Here is an 11,451-nt window from a genome sequence, read left to right as displayed (position 1 = left end):
AAACCAAACCAAACCAAACCAAACCAAACCAAACCAAACCAAACCAAACCAAACCAACAAACAAACAAAAAAAAACAAAAAAAAAAAAAAAGAAAAATGAAACTTGACCAATCAGGATAACCTGGTCTCAAAAAAAGCAGCTCAGAACTGTTTGTAACTCTAATTCCTGGGGACCTGACACTCTCTTGTGTCTTCCATTCGTACGAGGCATGCACACGACACACAGACATACATATAGACAGGCAAAGCGCCCATATACAAATTAAAAACAGATCTTAAAAAAAAGGGCCCAAAGCCAGTCAGTCAGCCACAAAGTAAGTTTGAGCTAGCCTGGGCTACCTGAAACACAGTCTCAAAAAAGCAAGCAAAACTAAAACAAAACCAAAAAATATGCACTGTAAGTATGTGTAGGGAGAATCTCTTATAAGCGTTGCCTGTCAATAAAAAGCTGAGGACCAATGAGCTGAGGCAGGAAATAGACGGTGGGACACTGGTAGGGAGAAAGAGGATTCTGGGAAATAGTAAGAGTATAAAAGAGGGGAGAGCCGAGATGAGAGACTGTCAAGGAGACGGACGCAAAACCAGCAGGTAGATGGACTCGGGGAGAGACAATCAGGGAGGCGCTGAGAAAACCTGAAGGAAGAAGAGACTGAAGGAAAGATAACTAACCACGTGGTAGGCATAAAATAGTTTAGCTAAGTTACGAGCTAGTCAGGGAATGAGCTAAAGTTTATGGCCTAGGCATTTGTTAACAGCTAGCCTCAGAGTCATCATTCTGGGAGCCAGGGTCTGAAAGGAAAACTTGGACTGTATCACATTTACAAGTATGTGCATATAAATATAGTATGTCTCAGAAAATATGCACTATAAAAATGTGTTTATGGCCAAGCCTGGTGGCACATGCCTGTAATCCTGGCAATTTGGGAGGTTGAGGCAGAATGGCATGTAGTTCTGGGCCAGTCTAGTGAGTTTCAGGCTACCCTATGTAATCGTGGTACTTTTGCAACTGAAGCCCTGCTTCTATTTTTTTTTTAAAGTGATGTTTCATTAGTAGTGAAAGAATGCTATAAAAGCAAACTATCTTTTATTGCCTTTCAGGTTAGAAGAGGTTGATAACTTAGGGTGGGAATGGGGAACTAAGCTTCCTCATGTAGTGTTGCTAAATCTGTGGTGGCCCGTGACCTCCTCTACCTGGTGGAATAATGTCCTTTAGAGTCCCCACTCCCATAAGTGGACAAGACTAGTGCTTTGTTTCTGGGCAACAGGATGGCATTCCTGTGGTTACATTATATTGCTTGTGATTCCAAAGGGAGGTGGAAGAAAAAGGGAAGGAGGAAATAAGGGAGAGAGAGAGGGAGAGGAGAGAGAAAAAGGGAAGGGAGAGGTGGGAGGGAGGGAGAGGAGGGAGAGAAAGAGAGGAGGGGAGAGAGAGGGAGATAGGGGTGGATAGACGGACAGAGATAGAGACAGACGGATGGAGGGAGACCAACTAGAGACAGATAGATGGACAGACAGACAGAGAAGAGATAGACAGGTGGATGGACAGAGAAGAGATGGACAGATGGATGGGCAGGCAGAGACACAACACAGACAGAGACACAAATATAGAGAGAAGCCAAGTGAACTGCAAGCTGCCTCTAGAGTTTAAGGGTTGGTTTCCAACTGACATAAATACAGCCCCACGGCAACTATTTCTGCCAAAACCCTGAATAAGGCCAGAGGAGCTTTCTCACTGGAGGCCAAACCCCTGGTGGGAGCGTATCATGATTGACATACTGAATGCACTTTTATGAAACCATGGGTGAAGGGCTCAGTTAAGCCTTGCTTCTGACTCACAGGAACTGCTCTTTATTCTTTTCTTTAAAACGTTTTTGAGATTTATTTTTGTTTTATGTGTGTGTCGCCTGCATTTTTGTCTGTTTACCACATGTATACGATGCTCTTAGAGGCCATCAGCTCCTCTGGAACTGGAGTTACAGATGGTTGTAAACTGCCGTGTGGGACTTAAAGCCAGGTTCTCAGGAAGAGGAGTCGGTGCCCTTAACTGCTAAGCCATGCCGCTAGCTTAACATTAAAAAAAAACAAAAACGAATTAACTTTTAAGTTATATAAAATACTGAGCTTCACGATGACATTGTCACATATATACATCTTGCTACATACTTTGTTCAGTTTATCTCTCCTCCATGCCTTCTGCCTTCTTGCTGTTTCTCTTTATATTCCTAAATACCTTTTACTTTCCTGTCATGACTAGCTACACACACACACACACACACACACACACACACACACACATTCTCTCTCTCTCAAATTTAGATTTTGTGTATGAATAAAAGCAAGCAGTAGTTTTCCTAGTCTAATAATTTACTTTGTACGGCAATATGATGATCTCTAGTTTATCTATTTCCTTGCAAATGACCTAATTTCCTTCTTCTTTATGGGTGAATGAAACTCCAGTGTGTATATGTAACACATTTTCTTTGTCCGTCCATCTGTGAATGGGCATTAGGCTGTTTTTTTCTTGACTATTATGAACAGTACAGGAACAAGCAAACGTACAGCATCCCTGGTGTACTGACTCGGAGTGCTTTGGTTATATGCTGAGGAGTGGTGTAGCTGGACCGCATGGACAGTCCACATTTAGATTTTTGCTTTTGTGACTTACATTGTATTGTTATGAAGGTTATCATCTTTTCCTCCCTCACAACCCCTTGCCCTCTCTTTCCTTTGATAGAGTCTTGCTACAATGTCTAGGGTAGTCTGGTGTTTCTAGGGTTCAGTGATCTCCTGCCTCTTTCTCCCCTGATTGATGTTTTGATGACTGTCCCTCCCCATTAGATTTTTAAAACCACCATCTATGTATTAATGACATAACATATTCTACTTTGACTAGTTTTAGAATTTATACAAATAGGATGTTTTTTGTCTGGCTTTGTTTTTTGGAGATAGGGTCTCACTGGTTTTGGCTGGTCTGAAACAAGCTTTGTGGCCTGGGCTGGGCGTGAGCTCACAGAGATCTATCCACCTCTGGGTTAAAATTCCAAGTGTCAGGATCAAAGGTATGTGCCTTCACAACAGGCAAGTAGGGAATGTTTTGTGACTACTTTTACAGTTTTCTTTTTGCCTGTTCGTATACCAAATCCTACTATTGCCTGTGGATTTAATTCATTCAGTTTCAGTCCTGTGAAGCATGTTCCATTTTATGAATCTATATAACAATTCTTGTGTAAAGCCGTGGCTTGTGCTGACAGCATTCGCCATTACAAGATGGTGCTGGCATCCGGTGCTCCTCCAAGTAAACAAGTAAACTGCGCATGTGCTATGGTATAAGCACGCCAAATCACGGCCCATCCCGGGGCGTAATTTGCGTTCCTGAGCAAGCAGCCAATCAGACATGAACACGTCGCTCCAGGGGTATATAAGCAGTGCCTTTTCGGGGCCTGGGGTCTTCCTCCTTTCATTAACAATAAACGTTTGCTGCGGAAGGATCCTGGTGTCCACGTGCGTCTTGCTGGCGAGATGATTGCGCGGGTCACAAATTCTCATATCTTCTACTATGTTAATGTGTATCTCATAATCAATGCATGAGTTATTGCTTGCTTTTAAATGTGAAAACCAGCTGTGCATGATGATGCAGACCTTTAATCCCACACTCGGAGGCTAATAGATCTCTGAGTTCAAAGTCTACAAAGTAATCTCTAGATCAGACAAGGTTACATAGTGAGACCCTGTCTCAAAAGTGAGGGTGGGGGTGGGTAGTCTAGCAGTGGTCATATGCATACTGGGAAGACTGGGGGCCAGGAGCTGCTCATCGGTCCAGTCTGGGGTTGAAGGCCTGGAAGATGCCGAAGACCATCTTTCTGTTAGGTTATAGAGAAGGAGAGGAGAAAGGAGGGTAGATTCCAAAGAAAGGCCCTTAGGTCAGTGCCCTTCAGGTGACACAGCAAGTTGTACAGCTGGAATCCAAAAGCAAGAGAGGACTCTGTCCCACCAGACAGAGCAAGGTGTCAGCTCCTAGAAGTTTCTGATGGAAGACCCTTGAACCATGAGGAAGCAGGCTTTGTTGATATGTGCCCTGTGCTATGGGACAGAAGCAGGAGGAAGCAGGGCACACACGGCTTCTGTAATGGGTCACAGAGCAGCTGGGGAGCAGAAGGGTTTTTGGTTGACGTGTGAGTGCAATACCACTGCCATAGACCTTGGATAGCAGGGGACCTGGGTTTGTTTCCTACCCTGCTGCAGTCTTTGCTTAGGATACAGAGGACATGGGTGCTCTAACACTGACGGTATTTGAACCACAGACTCTGGATTAATGTGAATGAAGATTCCTGGGAGTTTCACCTGTGACTGCAAAGATGGACTGGTCAGAGCTGCTGTGACAGGAAGAGGCTGGAGCGCTGCAGGCCCAGACTCTAGTTATACTTCGTTTTTGTCTCATCAATAGTCATTTCTTACCCTTGTTAGTGTCCATCCTAACATCCCGTGATCAACAGATAGAAATCTTTTGTAATTTATTAACTTAGCAGACTGGTAGCTTTCAGGAGTGGAAGAGTTAAAAATGTCAGCAGAAAGCATTTGAGGCCTATAGGAGAGATTTCCCCATTTTGCTGTAGCTGCTTCTCTGATGTTTCCAGCAATGAACTTCATTTTTAAAATGTATTTACTTTTAAAAATTTATTCTTAATTTAACTTAATATGTGTGTATGTCTGCATGAGAGTTATATAAACATGAATGCAGGTGCTAGTGGAAGCCAGAGGTATCAGATCCCCTAGTTTGGAATTATTCTCTGTTGTGAGCCTCCTGATGCAGGTGCTGGGTACTGAACTTGTATCCTCTGGAAGTGCCTCCAGTGCTCTTAACTGTTGAGTCCTCCACCAGTATATTTAAAAATTGCTGTAACTCATGACTGTCTTTGTTTATTTGTTTTTTTTGTTTTTCTTTTTTTTTAAATTTTTTAATTTTTTTTTTTTTAGGTTTTTCAAGACAGTGTTTCTCTGTATAGCCCTGGCTGTCCTGGAACTCATTCTGTAGACCAGGCTGGCCTCAAACTCAGAAATACGCCTGCCTCTGCCTCCCAAGTGCTGTGATTAAAGGTGTGTGCCACCACCGCCCGACGACTGCCTTTGTTTTGTTACTACAAAACTTGGTGAAACTGTTTCCTCATTGGAACAGGGAACATGTGGATATGTGCATGTATGCTACTGTCCCCAGAGACTAGAATATCAGATCCTGGAGTCAGGGTTTCAGGTGGATTCGAACTGCCTGATTGTGACTGCTGGGAGCTGAACCTGAGCCCTTTCTTCGAGAGCAGAATGTACGCTTAGTTACCAAGCCATTTCTTCAGCCCCTTCACCCTCCCCCTACCCTCCTTTTGGAGGTAGGATGTCTTATCAAAATGGCACGCACCAATTCTGCTAAACTTGCTGACCATACAGTGCAGAGATATTGCCTCCCACGTGAGTGATAGGTACATGATGATGCCAAGCCTGGTTTTCATGTGGTACCGGGAACCAAATTCAGATGCTCAAGCACTTTACTGACTGAGCCATCTACCCATTTCTAAGTTTTTGAGAAGCAGCCACATTTATGTCCCAGTGGCTATAACATTTTATATTTTATCAACAGTACATAAGAGTTCTAATTTTCCGGGCTGCAGTGGCACACGCCTTTGATCCCAGCATTTGGGAGGCTGAGGCAGGTGGATTTCTGAGTTTGAGGCCAGCCTGGTCTACAGAGTGAGTTCCAGGACAGCCAGGGCTACACAGAGAAACCCTGTCTCGAACTCCCCCAAAACAAACAAACAAAAAAAAAGAGTTCTAATTTAACCATATCCTCATTAACATTTGAAGGTAGCTATCTTAATGAGAGTGAGGAGATATCTCATATTAGTCTTGATTTGCATCCCTTAATGGTTAGTGGTGTTGAACGTCTTTTTAGTTATTGCCTTTAGACCTTTTTGTTATTGGTGTTTTTGTTTTTACATGACTTTTATTTTTTGCCCTGGCTGTCCTGGAGCTTTCTCAACAGACCAAGCAGGCTTTGAACTCAGAGATCTGCCTGCCTCTCAAGTATTGGGAATGAAGAGGTTTGCCACCATGCCCCACCCGCTGCCTCCCCACTCCTTTAAAGCTTTTAATTAATTCTTTGTGAATTTCATATCATGCACCTCAATCCCACTTACCTCTCCATATCTTCCACCCTGTCCCCCCTACCCTTCCTCCCCCTCCCCCCCAAAAAAGACAGTCAACCAATCAAACAAAAGAATCTCACAATGGAAGCTGCAGTGTGTCACAGTGAGTCGTGCAGTGTACTCTTCAGCCTGAACAGTTTTACTTGCAAAAAGGTTCATTGCAATGAGTCATTGGTCTGGTTCAAGTCCTCTGGCTTCTGTGACTCTATCAGTACCGCTTCCTCCAGAACCAAAGCTGTAAGATCTCCAGGACACAGGGCAACCACATGATATCCAAGAGGAGTGCCAAGGTTACAGGGGTGTGGCACCATACTCAGTTTATCTATAATATTTTTTGGTGGTGGTTTCCACCTCAGAAATTAGCTACAGCCGGGCAGTGGTGGCTCACACCTTTAATCCCAGCACTTGGGAGGCAGAGGCAGGTGGATTTCTAAGTTCGAGGCCAGCCTGATCTACAGAGTGAGTTCCAGGACAGCCAGGGCTATAAAGAGAAACCCTGTCTGGAAAAACCAAAAAAAAAAAAAAAAAGAAAGAAATTAGTTACAAAGATGAAACAAAGTATCCTGCATTAAAACAAAACAAACTCCCAAACAGAAACAACCATTCTTTAGCTGTTCCGCACAGAATTTGTCATGCTCATAGCATCTGGACGTTTGGTCTCATTTTCCATTGGTTTAGGGCATGGATTTTCTTGCCTGTAGCAAGAAGAGGAGGAGAAATGAGAGAACTTTTCTTCTACAATGTGTTTTCCCGCTTTGGACAAGTACTTGCTGCTGTAAAGAATTAACTGCCACACCCATGCACATGTGGGTGACTCTAGCTGGACTTATTGGGTCATCAAAAAAAAAAAGACATGAAGTTGGGTTGGAGAGTGTTGGGATGATGGGGTAGGGAATGGGGGTAGACATGCTCATATTTCTTTATCTACCTATATGAAATTATCAAGAATGAGGAAAATTGAAATCTCTAAGAAAAATTTAACCACACACATCGGGCTAGGGTGAACTCATTTCTTTTTCGACAAGTAGAAAAAGCTTAGTGCTGTAGGTTATTGTGGCCGACTGTGTTATCCATCAGAAAGTTCACTGTGGCTTTGGATTCTGATGTATTTCCTGCCAGCTGTCTTTGGCCTGGTGCTTTATAGCACCCTTGTTCAGATAGGAAGAATCAGTGCTAGAGGATTTATGATGCCTAACCCAATTCTCCATCACCGTACCTTGACTTTGGCCTTAGAAGTTGTAGCCCATATAAAGCAATTGATGGCTACCCTCTGGAGGCAAATGACCCCCTTTAACTCCAGGGCAATAGCTAATAAGGTCTTGATAATTGTGACTCCCCCCACTGTCAGCCGTGACTTCCTGCACCTCTCTGAAGTTGCCTGGGATTGATGGATTCAACTTGTACAAGAGGAAGTCATTCTTAGTGACTTTCTGCCTTTTATCCTTAGCCTCGCTAGGGCCCCTGGAATAGGAGTAATGAAGTCATTTTTCTTCCAGTGTGGTCTTCTATAATGAAATATGGTATAAATTCATCTTCTCTTGAGCATACCATTTTTCCCTTGTCAGATCTGCAGTCTTTCCTTGACTGAACCGATTTGTTATCTACGAAAGCCTTGGCCCTGCATTTCCCTCTGATTCTAGAAGCTCTGGGTTGGGTCCACAGAAGCTTTCAGCTGTAAATTTAGTTGAGGGTTGACTCTTTCCTCAACCAAGACACTGGGTCTCCCCTTTAATGAATTTGAGAGAAAAATAAATGTATCTTATTGGTAACCCTTTGCAACACTTCAAAGCATTGGCTTTTTTCAAGCACAGATGACTAAAAGCCTCTAGCTATGTTAGGAGAAACTAAAACTAGTTTTTCTATATATCCCACAAGTGAGAAATGCCTTAGTCATGATCAGAAACAAAGTGGGATAGTTTGGTTTTCCCCATTTACCTGAATCATCACTCATGAATTTGTGGAGTCCCGAGTTAAAGCCCTCATACTCCGGCTTGTCTGAAGCAAGTGTTTATTTTAATTTACTTTCCCAGTTCTTTATAGATTCTATACATTCATCCTTGTTCAGATGAGTAAAGATTTTCTGTAGGTTATTTCTTCTCTCTGCTGCTTTTCTTTTTTTTCAGTCTCCCCTACTCCCCTTCTTTTCTTTTTAACTGCAGGATTGCATGTAGCTGGGGCTGGCTTCTAACTTGATATGCACACAGCCAAGGCTGACCTTGAACTTCTGATATTTCTCCTTCTACCTCCTAAGTGCTGGCATTACAGTTATTCACCACCATGCCTTCCTCTCTGCCTGTTTTCTTTTCTTCCTTATTGTTTTCAATGGTGCTGGGGATTGAACCCAAGGCCTTGTACATGCTAGACAAGTGCACTACCAACTAAACCATGTCCCCAGTCCTTAAAGTCCACCATATTAACCACTAAGACCAAATGTTTGACATTGTTCTGTTGTTCACATTAGCACTACCTCTCCACAGCTGAGATTCTTTAGATATATTAAGTAATGGTGCCTGCTTCCCTTCTTTCAGACAGTTTCTTGTAGGTAGATCCTCAGTCTCCTGGCAAATAAGTTTCAATTTGGTTCTTCTACAAATTCATCACTTTAATATACAAATTAAAGTGGATTTAACAAGAAACACAACGTGCATTCCAGAGGGTTGAGGTCGTGTAAACAACCACTCACTATTTCATCTTAGAACATTCTTGACTTGCCTCAGGTCTAGCAGGTTTCTTTTACTTCTCTGGCTGTCTCTACCATGCCACATCTGGATGTCATGTGGAAATGCTCCAGCTTAGACCTTATAAGCTCTGAGACTTCATTATTATTATTTTAATGATTTATCTATTTTATATGCATTGGTATTTTGCCTGCATATTATATCTGTGTGAAGGTGTGGTTCTCCTGGAATTGGAGTTCCAGACAGTTGTGGGCTGCCATGTGGATGCCAAGTAGAATTGAACATGGGTCCTCTACAAGAGCAGTCAGTGCTCTTAACTGCTGAGCCATCTCTCCAGTCCTATTTAATTAATTTATTTTTAAAGATAGCATCTCATGTAACCCAGGCTGGCCTAAAATTCACCATGTGGCTGAAGGTGACCTTATCTTCTGTTCCTTCTGTCTTCACCTCCCAGCAGCAGAGAGTTCCGCCATTACAGGCATGAGCTATCATATGGGGCTGAGACGTATTCTCTCTATTCCTTCAAGCTTTCTTTGGTCCTCTTACCTTCTAACGTCTGTTGTAATGCAGTTTGCTAGTTCCCTTCAATATCCATTCCCCCTCCCCTCCCCTTTTTCCTATTTGGTGCTGGGAATGGAACTCAGGGCTTTATACATAACGTGCAAGTAGCCACCATGGAGTGACAGGCACTCTCAACCTCTTCCAGTTTTGTTATGATGAGATTTCTGGTTTGAGACGAGGTGCATGGCTGACTTTTTCAGATAGCTGGGACTACGTGACTACATTCTGGACAGTGGGATATGAAAGAAAGTGTTTTCCACAAGCAATTTCCAGAGTGTGACTTTAGAAGGAGAGGACAGATCTCTCCCACGGCCCCACTCCCAATCCCTGCTTTGTTTTGCTGACTAGAATGTGAACACAATGGCCAGCCTTCTAAGCCTTTGTAGAAGATGGTAGCCATCATGAGAGGGTGGATCTAAGTAACCCTGACCAGGAAGACAAGGTCTGAGTTCGAGTCCTTTCCCCCACAGACTATGCTGGGAAGCTCTAGTGAGCTACACCAGCCCCTGAAGTGCTGTAGGAGCCGCCCTACTGTGATACATGGTGTAGGACATCACTGCCTTCATTTTTGTTGGCTGGAATGGGTGAAGACTCCTGATATTGCATCTCTGCTCTTTCCTAAGTTGGATGACTCTTTGTCCTTTGTATTTGTTTGTTTTTAGATAAGTATATTTATATACATAGAAATCTTTTAACGTGAAGGTCAGAACCCAGCTCAAACTAGATAAAGTCTCAAATGGGAATTTATTGACTTATTTAATGATGAAATCCAGGAGTAGATTCCAGGGGTAGAATCCCAGTTTTGTAAATCTCACCTTCCTTCCCCTTTCCTCTCCTCCTCCTTTTTTTCTGCTTCCTGTGTCAATCATACTCTCTCTGATTTTGAGATGTGTTCCTGTGTGTATTGAGTAACGAGAGGTATGGCTGCTGAGCCCGAAGCCCAGATTGTTTCTGGCCCAGCTACCCTACAGGAACCAGATAGTCTCTCTCTCAACATCTCTAGAATGTAGATCCATGCTGGGTGGTGGTGGCACATGTTTAATCTAAGCACGCAGGAGGCAGAGGCAGGTAGATCTCTATGAGTGTGAAGCCAGTCTGGTCTAGAGAGTGAGTTCCAGGGCAGCCAGGCTACACAGAGAAACCCTGTCTCAAAAGAGAAAAACGTGGATGCTCATGTGTTCACCTTGTTGCTTCCTCTGCTCATCCCTGGGACCAAGAGGAAGACACACAAAGATGGTTAAGATGGAGGCACTTTGGCATGTCCTCCAGAGCCACAAGAACCATGGAGTTAGTTCCTCAAAGAAAAGACACAGTGAACAGGCAGGAGAGAAGAGGGGGAGCAGGAGAAAGAGGAAGAGGAAAAGTATCCAAAGGGCCTGTATAAGTACCCTGGTGCTTACCACCACCGCCAGCCTTCTCCCATGATTCTCCATGGCTAGCAATGGAGCAACTGCTGGGTTCTAGGCTCAGCAGTTTCTGTAGGTATGTAGCCTCTTTCAGAGACCTACCTATGACAGTCACTATATAGTCTAGATCTGGAATGTGCCCTTTCTCCCAAAATGTAATCAATGTAGTAATGTTACCGGATGTGACCCTCTGGAGAGCTGGTGACAACTTTAAGAAGTGGGGCTCAGTAGGAGTCTTAGGTCACGGGGATGTGGCCTTAGAAGGGGCAATGAGACCTCACCCTTGCCTCTGCAAAGTGGTTGATTAATTTCCTCTACTATGTGCTCTTGTCAGAATAGTCTGCTTAACTGATAACCAAAGATAAAGGAACAAATCAACTAGTGGCCCAAACCTCCCAAACTGTGAGCTCATGCGTCTTGTAATAACAGAACACTGATTAATATGGCACCATGCCGTGGACTAAGAAACAGGCTTAGAAAATATAATACACTGGCCTGAAGTCACACACCTCATCTGTCTGACTCCAGGCTCACATACTGTCTCATACATACCTATATGCACCATGCCAACCTTTGCCTCACTGAGGAGTCTTCTGTCTGTCACTCACAAACCAT

This window comes from Grammomys surdaster, unplaced genomic scaffold (genome assembly GCF_004785775.1).
Source record: "Grammomys surdaster isolate TR1022 unplaced genomic scaffold, NIH_TR_1.0 126163, whole genome shotgun sequence".
In the NCBI taxonomy this organism is placed as follows: Eukaryota; Metazoa; Chordata; class Mammalia; order Rodentia; family Muridae; genus Grammomys; species Grammomys surdaster.
The sequence above is the reverse complement of the archived record's forward strand: the minus strand, read 5'-3'. Positions refer to the sequence as shown.